The sequence below is a fragment of the Panicum hallii genome, chromosome 1 (genome assembly GCF_002211085.1).
Source record: "Panicum hallii strain FIL2 chromosome 1, PHallii_v3.1, whole genome shotgun sequence".
Taxonomy (NCBI): Eukaryota; Viridiplantae; Streptophyta; class Magnoliopsida; order Poales; family Poaceae; genus Panicum; species Panicum hallii.
The window spans coordinates 43,064,979-43,075,013 of NC_038042.1; the positions used below are offsets into that span (position 1 = coordinate 43,064,979).

At 41.6% G+C, this 10,035-nt stretch overlaps 1 pseudogene; it reads right to left on the reverse strand.

Annotated features, from left to right (window-relative positions):
• Window positions 1–532: 532 nt before the first annotated feature.
• LOC112888471 lies at window positions 533–8,372 on the reverse strand (annotated as a pseudogene).
• Between the last annotated feature and the right edge of the window lie 1,663 nt (window positions 8,373–10,035).

The window sequence follows — 10,035 nt, forward strand, 5'->3', positions numbered from 1 at the left end:
GTGCCCAGATACTCCACCCGATCCGTTGCCATTCTTATATAAATTGTTTACCGTGTAGTACTCAAGTATAAATCCTAGGTGAAATTGCTACTGAACTAAAAAACTGCAGTGTCCAGCCACAAAACTAGCAGGATGCGAATCTGTTTGATCAATGGCAATTGATCCTTGGATCACGTCCTCATGATGACCAATCCGTGAACCGTCACCTTGTCTATTTATTTTAGGTGTTCAGGACGTGGTCTAACATTTTCCCGGGCCTTCTAATAGGCTTTTTGCTTCACAACTGAATTTCATCCGGATGTCATAGCATCACTAACCAATGCATTCTAGAACGATACTATGGATCTCCACATCACATAACTATGGTCGAACAATAGCTCACGCCCATCACACAACATACCAGCGTGCGTCGCACACGCCTAGCCATCAACCTTGATCCAGCCGCGGGGGAGCATTGGGTTTCGGTGAGGCTGGAGCATCTATAATAAAAAACAAAGCAACTAAAGCACAAAAGCAAGAACGCAAGTCGCAATAAATAGAAGATCCAACTACTACTATATAGTGTACTTTTTATCAGCACATGGTAGCGCAGAGTAAAGGTTGAGAGCTGATAAAAAAGAAGGGTCGTGGTGTTATGACATATTACGAGACCTACAAGGCCAGCATTTCCAGGCAAATACTACCTAGTACGACCTAGCACACGCAGAAAGAAGAGACTTAGTAATTCTTCACGACCTAATTGAGAGTTAGCAGAACGAATCAAACAACCCATATTTACAAGACCAGAGGGGTTGTCGTAAACTCAACATCCAAGACCAGATCAGGGGTAGTCGTAAACTCAACATCCCTTTACACGTTGATGAGGAACCAGCAAAAGTCATGGAACTTCTGGAGTAGTGTCCCCTTGGCAAAAGAGAGTTCTGACAAATTACTTGGTTGTGTGAGATGTCTTCAAGCAGTTGATGGCCTCCCTGCATAACAAATCACAGCACAGAACATACGTGGATGATGCTCTAGAATTTAAATAGGACACGATTATCTAATTCACTGGATGAGTCACCAGGGTATGGGTTTCGATATGATGAGATATATGAGATCTAGGGTATGGAAGTCGGTGTTATCCTTGAAAATTAGGTTTTCTGACAGAGGAAGGGGTGAGTACAATACCATAATGCTTTCTCAATCTCAACATTTGCTGGGTCCAGTTTGAGACCATCACGAAATGCATCACATGCCTTTTCATAGTCCTGAAGACAGAAGTGTCGCTGCTTCACTAGAAAATGGTTTTGGTGGAGCAAAATGAAAGAGTAACAGAAAACGATATATTTCATCTCACCTTAAGTAACATCTGAGCAGCTCCTTGCAGGTAGCAGGCCTTTGCCCAGCTAGGGCGCTGCATCCTGCAAATTCCAGAATCACTCAACGCTCAGTCTCCTTCACCCATCTTAAGCCAGCAAAGGCACCTATTTGAGTACAAGGTTGAGTCATCAGGGCACTGATCTGCTGCCTGCATTAAAAAAGAATTACCGCATTATCTTCTTGTTGCCACACACGCCTGCACGGACGCACAGTACTGCATTTCTCTGGATCAAGTACACGAATTTGGTATGGCAGTTCATTTACTAGAGCTAAGGTGGTAACTGGACCTTCATTATCTGAGACATCAAATTAGGGTACAGAAGTTAAAGACATATACATAAAAAAAGAGCTTTTCTCCTTATATCTAATCCAATAAATGAGATACATGTTAATGTGTTCTTAACATATATAGTCTTTGAAGCCACGGTTATAATTGGTATTTTGCAGTCAGATATTATAGTGAAATTTTGTAGAAGCGTTAAGATTGGCAAAAGAATCCCATAATGCAAATGCAGAAAACTTAGTAGCATTGGTGATTTATCACACCAGCAATTGCTTTCATTAACATCAAATGCAGGAAGTAGCATCATTAACTTCCTACACATAAATGTGGAATGACCAGAAATAAAAATTTAAACAGCAAAAGAACAAACAAGATGAAATCACATAATTTTCGTATTAATAAAATATTACTACAGACCAAAACTAATATGAAACATACAGACTGTTAATTTAGATAATACAAAACAGCAAATTAAGTGTAGAGAGATGGCACAATAATACCATGGAGTAGAGTTTTGCAGCAGTAGCATAATCCTTTCTCTTGTAAGCCTTGCTTCCTTCTAACTTGAGATCAACTGGTTTCATTTTGTACATGGGGTCATCCTGAAACAACAAAATAAATCATTTGGTGCAAAGAACCAGGATGTGTACAAAGGAGGAAAGAGTCACATTAGCTAGTACATAAGGACACTAGAATATCATTAAAAAAAAATATTTCTAATCTAACACCTTATTGACTCACTTCACATAATAAATTACCTATTTTACACACGTCACTAAACTTTATGTTGCTTCCTTTCGGAGGGATTAATGGACAAACAAGTTCTGAGTACCCCACTTTTATATTTAGGACATGCATTGAAGAAATAATAGAATAGAAAACACTCTACCACCAAGCTAACATTAACACAGAACAGCAAAAAGGGACTTAAATTGCAATACCTCCACGGATGGCATTGATTTCACAAAATTGATTATCCCATCAACGCTCCAATCACGCACATATGGAACACGTGAAGTTACTGGAAGTAGAATCTCAACATCTTTCCTTCTGTTGTTATATGCAGCAAGTTCAATTGGAAGGTGACCAAACTGGTAAGTGAAAAATGAAGGTAACTAAGGTAAAAATTACAGAACCATTCACAAAAATGTAAGACAAAAATGCAAAAGTGCAGCCAGATAGCATAAACATAAGGTCTGTGATGATAGTGAATCTAGAAATTTAGCACTAGGTCAAACAAGAACAGGAAAAAGAAAAGGAACACCTACAATTTGAATACAGCTATATCTTATAGTAGTAACAATTACATAAAATATCTGACTTGGACCTCATCAAGGAAGCCTTAAAGAAACGAAAATGAACTCATTTCTCATTGCAACAACTGAATGTCTGGAGTTTAAGAGGAAACATTAAATAATTGAACTCTTCAAACTCCATTGGTTTATCTACCTCTCTTGATTTTCTTATAGTAGTCACCAATGCCTTATTCTTTCCACAGACCAGCCAAGGAATTCTATACTATGATAGGAAGCACAACTAAGTCAATCATAACGCTAGAACAAAACCTTGCTCTCAGATTGGAAAGCAATGGTTATATGGTAAAAATACAGACCATAAGGATTAAATACATAACGAAAAGGTTCTCCAGAATCAGCCAAATACTACAATGTAAATTATCTAAACTTCACAACAGCAACATGCTTCACCCAGATAAAAATGTACCATTTTTATGGACACCAGAAATGTACTGTAATGAAAAAAAACAAATTTGTTGCATTTTATTCATCAAACCTTATGTCATAAAACTATGTTAGCCTAACGGTAAATGCTAAACAGTCCATCACCTATATGTGCTCGTCATTTAAACGGGTTAAACGGTCATTAAATGGGGTAAACAGCTGATTAAACAGACATGGTTAGTCACTGTGTAGCATGTCCACGGTGTGTACACGGGCTAAACAGCCGTGTAGGCGAACAATAAAAGGTAATCATAAAGCTGCTGGTACTGGTAGTCATATATGTGATTATTCAATTGGAAACATTTCTAAACTTCACACACATCAGAAAAATCTAAGTTTTGACTAAAAAAATCATATAAACATGAACCATCTATTTAGCAAAATCAGGACATCGAGTCATCAATATCGTGCAAAGATTCAAATTCATGGTCACTAAGGACAATTCGGAACCATTCAAGGATTTCATTGGTAGGCTTTGAGAGGGGAAAAACTATATTACAAAGTTTTACTTCTTATCATTAGCAAAAGTCTAGTTTCACACAGGTTGATTTACATAATTTCCCATGTGTGAAAAGCCACTTCATGGTGGAAAAAACATGTAGTGGAAAAGTGAAAAGTAAAAAACCTACATCATCATGAACATCAGGATCTGCACCAGCCTCCAGTAAGCAATTGTAGAAGTCAGTTAAGCCATCGTTGGCAGCAGTTATTAAGGGAGTTACAGTGCCAACACCCTTCACGTCAGCACCAGCCTAACACAAAAAAGGTGGCAATAAGCATACGTATATATGTTTGTACTCCTTTTTTTCTATGAGATATATTTAAGAAGTGAAAGTTTCTGGTTAGGAACAGAAGAGTCATCGCTAATTTTACCTAAACTCCCCTTCCACTTTAGTGCATGGTAGAATTTACAAGACTATTATATCTTCGCTCACTCGTCACTAATATTAAAGATCAATGGTTTAGAAGACAAAAATTATTCACCAAGGTAGCAAGAGAGAACTTAATAAGGGCATATGTTTACTCTACTATTTTCATTAATTCACATGCAAAGAGCTCAAATATCTAGAAAGAAAGAAAGAAACGAGGCGATGCCAAGTTTTGAAATGAGAGTTCATCTCAGTTGTCTCATCAAGTGTCCAGAAGATTTCAATTTGATGTGAGATTAATGGACCATACCTTAATCAGAAGCTTCACACATTTCAGTGAGCCAGCAGAGAGTGCCACGAAAAGAGGAGTGCACAGTGTTAAATACCTTGTTGCACTGATAACAAAGATTGAGAAAATCATTGCCCTTACATGATAATTTGGCATAAATATATGATCTTCGAAATAGGAATCATTTTCGTTTTAAAGTCAGTTAACACAAAGCAATACCAAATGTCACCAACTGTAATAAAAAATAAGAGACAAAGAGTAAAGTAGGACAGAAAAAATCTTGTAAATTGTAATCAGTAAAGTGGATCTTGTTAATCTAAGAAGGAAGGTATACAGGCATGTTACGTACATCTGCACGGTGGTCCAACAAAATCTTCATAGAACCATCCTGCTTAAAGTAAGCAGCCATATGCAATGGTGTCCCAGTATCACAACATGAATCAACATTGGCCCCCTTTGAGAGTAAGGCTTTTCAATGTTCAAAAAGGCGCTAGGCAGTATCTAGGCGGTGACCCACCGCCTAGAGCCTAGGCGAGACTAGTTGAGCCTAGGCATTTCAAGGCGATTTTCTAGGCGGTGCTGTATATGTAGATATTTCTTGTCGTACACATCAACTATCTCTAAAAGAAAAGGAAAACCAGAGAATAGTGGGCCTAAAGTTAGATAGAAGGTCCATCTAAACAGCCCAACCGAGTCTCAACAGTCAACCCCACCTTATCCCTAGCCTCAACCTTATCGGCTCCCCACCCGTCTCCTCTGCTGCCCAGGCCACCGCCACCCTCCCGCCCCTGCTTCCTCCTCCATTGCCCAGGACGACATCGCCCACCCGCCTGCCCATGCCTCCTCCTCCTCTACTCTGCCTCAGCCTCCTCCGCCGCTGCCCGGCGCATAAGCATGCCGGCGCCGCCTCCTCTCTGGCTCTCACCTCCTCCGCCGCCGCTTCCGCTTGATGTCCCTTCCTCCCTCGCCGACGCATGGCGTCCCCGCCTCCCCCACACGTCCCTGCCTGGCGGATCTGCACGGCGGCCACCAGAGATGGAATTCCGGCCATCCTTTCGCCCACCGACGAGCTGGCGCCGCCTAGGGGACCGCCTACCCCCTAGACTAGGCGGAACCCCCTCGCCTAGTGCTTAGTCGCGCCTAGGCGGCCGCCTAGAACCGCCGTTTTGAACATTGAGGCTTTTACTATTTCACAACTTCCTAAATCACAAAAATATAATACAACATTTTATTAGTTGCTTACTTGGATCGTATTATTGTAATAAGTAGAATGGGTAGAGAATAGAGAGAGAATCTAAAAAAAATGTGTATTTAAATAATTAAGAAATCCACACCGCATTAAGTCATCCTGAGAATTGGTGGCTCATGCTTCTTGTCTATGTTTAAACATTTAAACTGGTTGAGTCCAACCCCAATGTTAAGAGGTTCCTGTTAATATGTTTTCGTGTACTGCTCCCTGCAGTTTTACGTGAAAGAATATATACATATATTTTTTTCAAGTTCAACATCAGATTTAGAAATGTATCCAGATACCCTAGGAATTAACAAGAAATAACTCTGCTGCACTAACAGGACAAAGAAGTTAATAACTGAATTTTACAAATCTGATCCAACACGGTGCAGGTGCAGCTCACATTTTGATAGATGAAGAATACAAACTTCATGAAACATATATCTTCATAATGAAATTTTCTTTTTGACTTGGGTAGCGATTAAACAACTCATTCATCACGAAAGTTCGATAAATGCTTGGATGACACTGTGAAAACTAATGACTATCCACAAGCATGACACAAAGATGCAGGCCATTTTCCTAGTACCTATAACGTATGGCATGATCTGGATCAAGTTTCATTACATCACTACAAACACATAAACAAAGAATTTTAAGACAGTGTCATGCACGTGGAGGAAAAAGATAAGTTGCATAGGAAGAGACCTCCTGCAGCAGCTAAATGGAGAGGGGTAGACCCTTTTCTATTAGACTTATCTAGATTAGCATCACGATCAAGAAGATACTGCAGTGTCCAAAGTGCCACTACGAACTGCATAGGCCAGAGGTGTATCTTCTACAGGAAAGATCAAAAGTAAGTAGCATATTAAATAAGAGACACATACAAGAATAACAAAAATTACTACGATTCGAAGTAGAAATTCATACAAGTAACTAAAGAAAAATCCATAGAAAGATTTTTCTACCGAAACACGCATCTGCTTCCAAAATATGCATAGACATTTTACACATACACTAGCACATTCAATGCTAAAGAGGATGGCGTTAGGTTGCCTTTGAAAGTATCATTGATGAACACATCTTGGCACGTGGTACTAACACTTTCCGTTTTATTGGGCCTCAGGAGAACCGAATGAACTGTCAATTTCAGCTGGATAGCATCAAAAGATCAATACAAAATAATTAATGAGGAATAAGAAAACTAGTCTGATGAATAGTTCCTGCACGCAGATAATCAAACTAGAGTCGTATGATTCAACTTCAATATGTGCATGTTTGTGTCAAGTACCATAACGTGAGATGCTTCCCCAAGAATACATGACTCAACTTCAATATGCGCATGTTTAGGTGAAGTACCATTACATGAGATGCTTCGCTAAGAATACAAAACAATCTGACACTACTGCTTGTTCAAATCCAAGATACTTTTACAAAAATTAGTATAATGGATGAGTTCAGTGCTGATGAAAGAAATCCAGATTCCTACCAAACTGAAGAGAGGACAGCTATTTATATGGGTAGAAGTATATAAAAAAATAGAAGCTAAAACTGATTCACGGAAAAACAAGTTGACAGACTTCAAATTTCAAGGTTCAAAGTCGACAGAAGTTGTGTGCATCAGCACTCTTTTACTGATGCAATTCTGTCCGAACGGTATATATGTTGCATCTGGAACAAACGAACTTCATAAAGTTTTTCACGGCCTAGGCCTACGAGTGCCAAAAACTAAACTATGGACACCACACCGATAGAAGCATAATTTCGCTTGAACTTGCATCAAGTAGACCAGGCAAAACTCAAGTACTCAACCAATTCTGACGGCCAAAGAGCTGATTCATCACGTCAAATCACATTACACATACGATGAATGAAACCAACTTCTAGTGACAATGTGGTGCCTTTGTAATACCACCTCAGCAAACTTCACATCACAAGCCAACAGAGCTAACAATCTCCGGTCTAGAAACGGGATCATATTGCCACCAGAAGCTAGGATTCTGCTTTTGCGCGAGGATGGGGAGGGAGACGAGACGAAGAAACCACCTGAATCGTCGGACGCGTTGACGTCCACGAGGAGCTCCTCGACGAGGTACGCGCACACCGGCATCCTCCCGCGGCCCGCGGAGACGTGCAGCGCCCCGGCACCGGGGCTCTTCACGGCCTCGACCGCCTCCCTGAGGTGGCCCCTCCCGGCGCCCAGCGCGCTCGCGTTCCCTGTGAACGGCACGAACGAAAACCAAAAATCCCCCAAAATCAGCGCCCGACCCCAAAACTCAGAGGGGGGGGGGAGAACCAGATGCGGAGCGCGCCGTGTGCACGTACTGTTGAAGAGATGGAGGTCACTGTCGGCCGCCGCCTGGAAGAGCAGCTGCGGCAGCGAGCCGGGACCTGCAGGTGGAGGCGAGGGATTGGGGTTAGGGGTAGCCCGCGGGCCGTTAGGCGGGTGAGGGGGGCTAGGGTTTGAGGGTCGCTTACCGCAGGTAGGGGGCGGCGCCATGGCTGGCGGTGATCGGCGGCGGTTGGTACTTGGTGGAGTTTTGGAGCGAGGACGGGAAGCAGAGGGACGTGCAGGTGGGGAGCTGGAGAAGCAAGTGGGTGGGTGACGACGCCGCGTCAAGCGGAGGTGGATGGAAAATGGTAAGCGTACACGACACGGAGAACTCTCACAGCACATGGAAGTCTCCGGGTTTTTTTTTTCTCTTTTCTGGGGGAAAGGAAGTCTCCACTTTGTTTTCTTTCGAACGTGCCTATCTGCACCGGATGACTTCCCAACAAAATAAATTTTTCACAGGCGCCTGAGGATTGAGGAAGCTCTCCACTTTGTTTTTCAGTTTTATCATGTTTGCAACATGTTAACATACTCCCTACATTTGATGTTTCCAACAAAAATTGTTAGCATGTTTCCATTACGAATGTGTGGTCGGAAATATCAATTATTCACGAATAGAGGTAGAACATTTGGACGTGGTTGGGTAACTCATAGTTGAGGCAGTCCAAGCAAAGCAGAATTTTCCTTTTGGTGGTGCATGAATACTTAAATAAGTAGTGGTTAATTTTTAATGCCTTCCATATATCTTCTCATTAGGAGTAGATTTTAGAGCATAGGATCAGCTGCGCCACCCTATAGTGTGGTGTAATCACATCTATCCGATCAGCGCCGGAGGGCTGAGATTAAGCCGGGTTGATATGACATGGCTCAATCTCAACTCTCTGATGCTGATCCGATAGCTATGAGTGCGGGTGGGCACTTGACCTTATGCTACAAAGTATATAACTTTTTTTATTTAGGATGTTTCTTCTATATCTATCTTTTGTTGACTCTGTTAAACATTTGGATCGGCTACTGCATTGATTAGATTAGGAGATGCTCTGTGCAATTGACTTAATCGAGTAACCGATCAGGGCGCATGGGTGAGGTGGCCCATCGGCCCGTTAGGGTCCGATAAGTTAGGAGATCAAACTAACAGTCTTCCCCCTTGATCTCACCCTGTACTTTTCTTTTACTTTTACCTTTTTCACGTTTCGTCATAGATTTGTGTATAGAGCATGCCTCATCTTCACGATCATCTGTCGATAGATTTAGCAGCTACAATTCACGCTTCCATTCAGAAACGGATTCTTTAACCTTTTTGGGCCCTTATAGTCCGAAGATCACAGGCTATCCCTTAGCCCCATGCCGGCTACGTGTTCCTTGAACACGCTGGGTGGTAAGCCTTTCGTTAGCGGATCCGCAAGTATTTTCACTGTGCTTATATGCTCGAGATTTATAATCTGATCTCGGACTTTATCTTTCACAACATAATATTTTATATCTATGTGTTTGGCAGCACCACTTGTCTTGTTGTTGTGAGCATACATTACTGCGGGCTCATTATCGCAGTACAACTGTAATGGTTTACATATATCATCAACCATTCTCAAACCGGGTACGAACTTCTTTAGCCAGTTCACCTGCCCTGTAGCCTCATAACATGCAACAAACTCGGCATACATTGTGGACGATGTAGTTACGGTTTGTTTGCAATTTTTCCACGATATTGCTCCCCCGGCTAGGGTGAACACATATCCTGACGTGGACTTTCTGTCATCTCCTGCATAATCGGAGTCTGAGTATTCTACGATACGCAGAGATTCTGTTTTTCTGTATGTTAACATGAGGCCTTTGGTTCCTTGCAAATAGCGTAGAACCTTCTTTACCAACTTATAGTGTTCTGGTGCTGGATTACTCTGGAATCTGTCAAGCAACCCGGTAACGTAAGCTA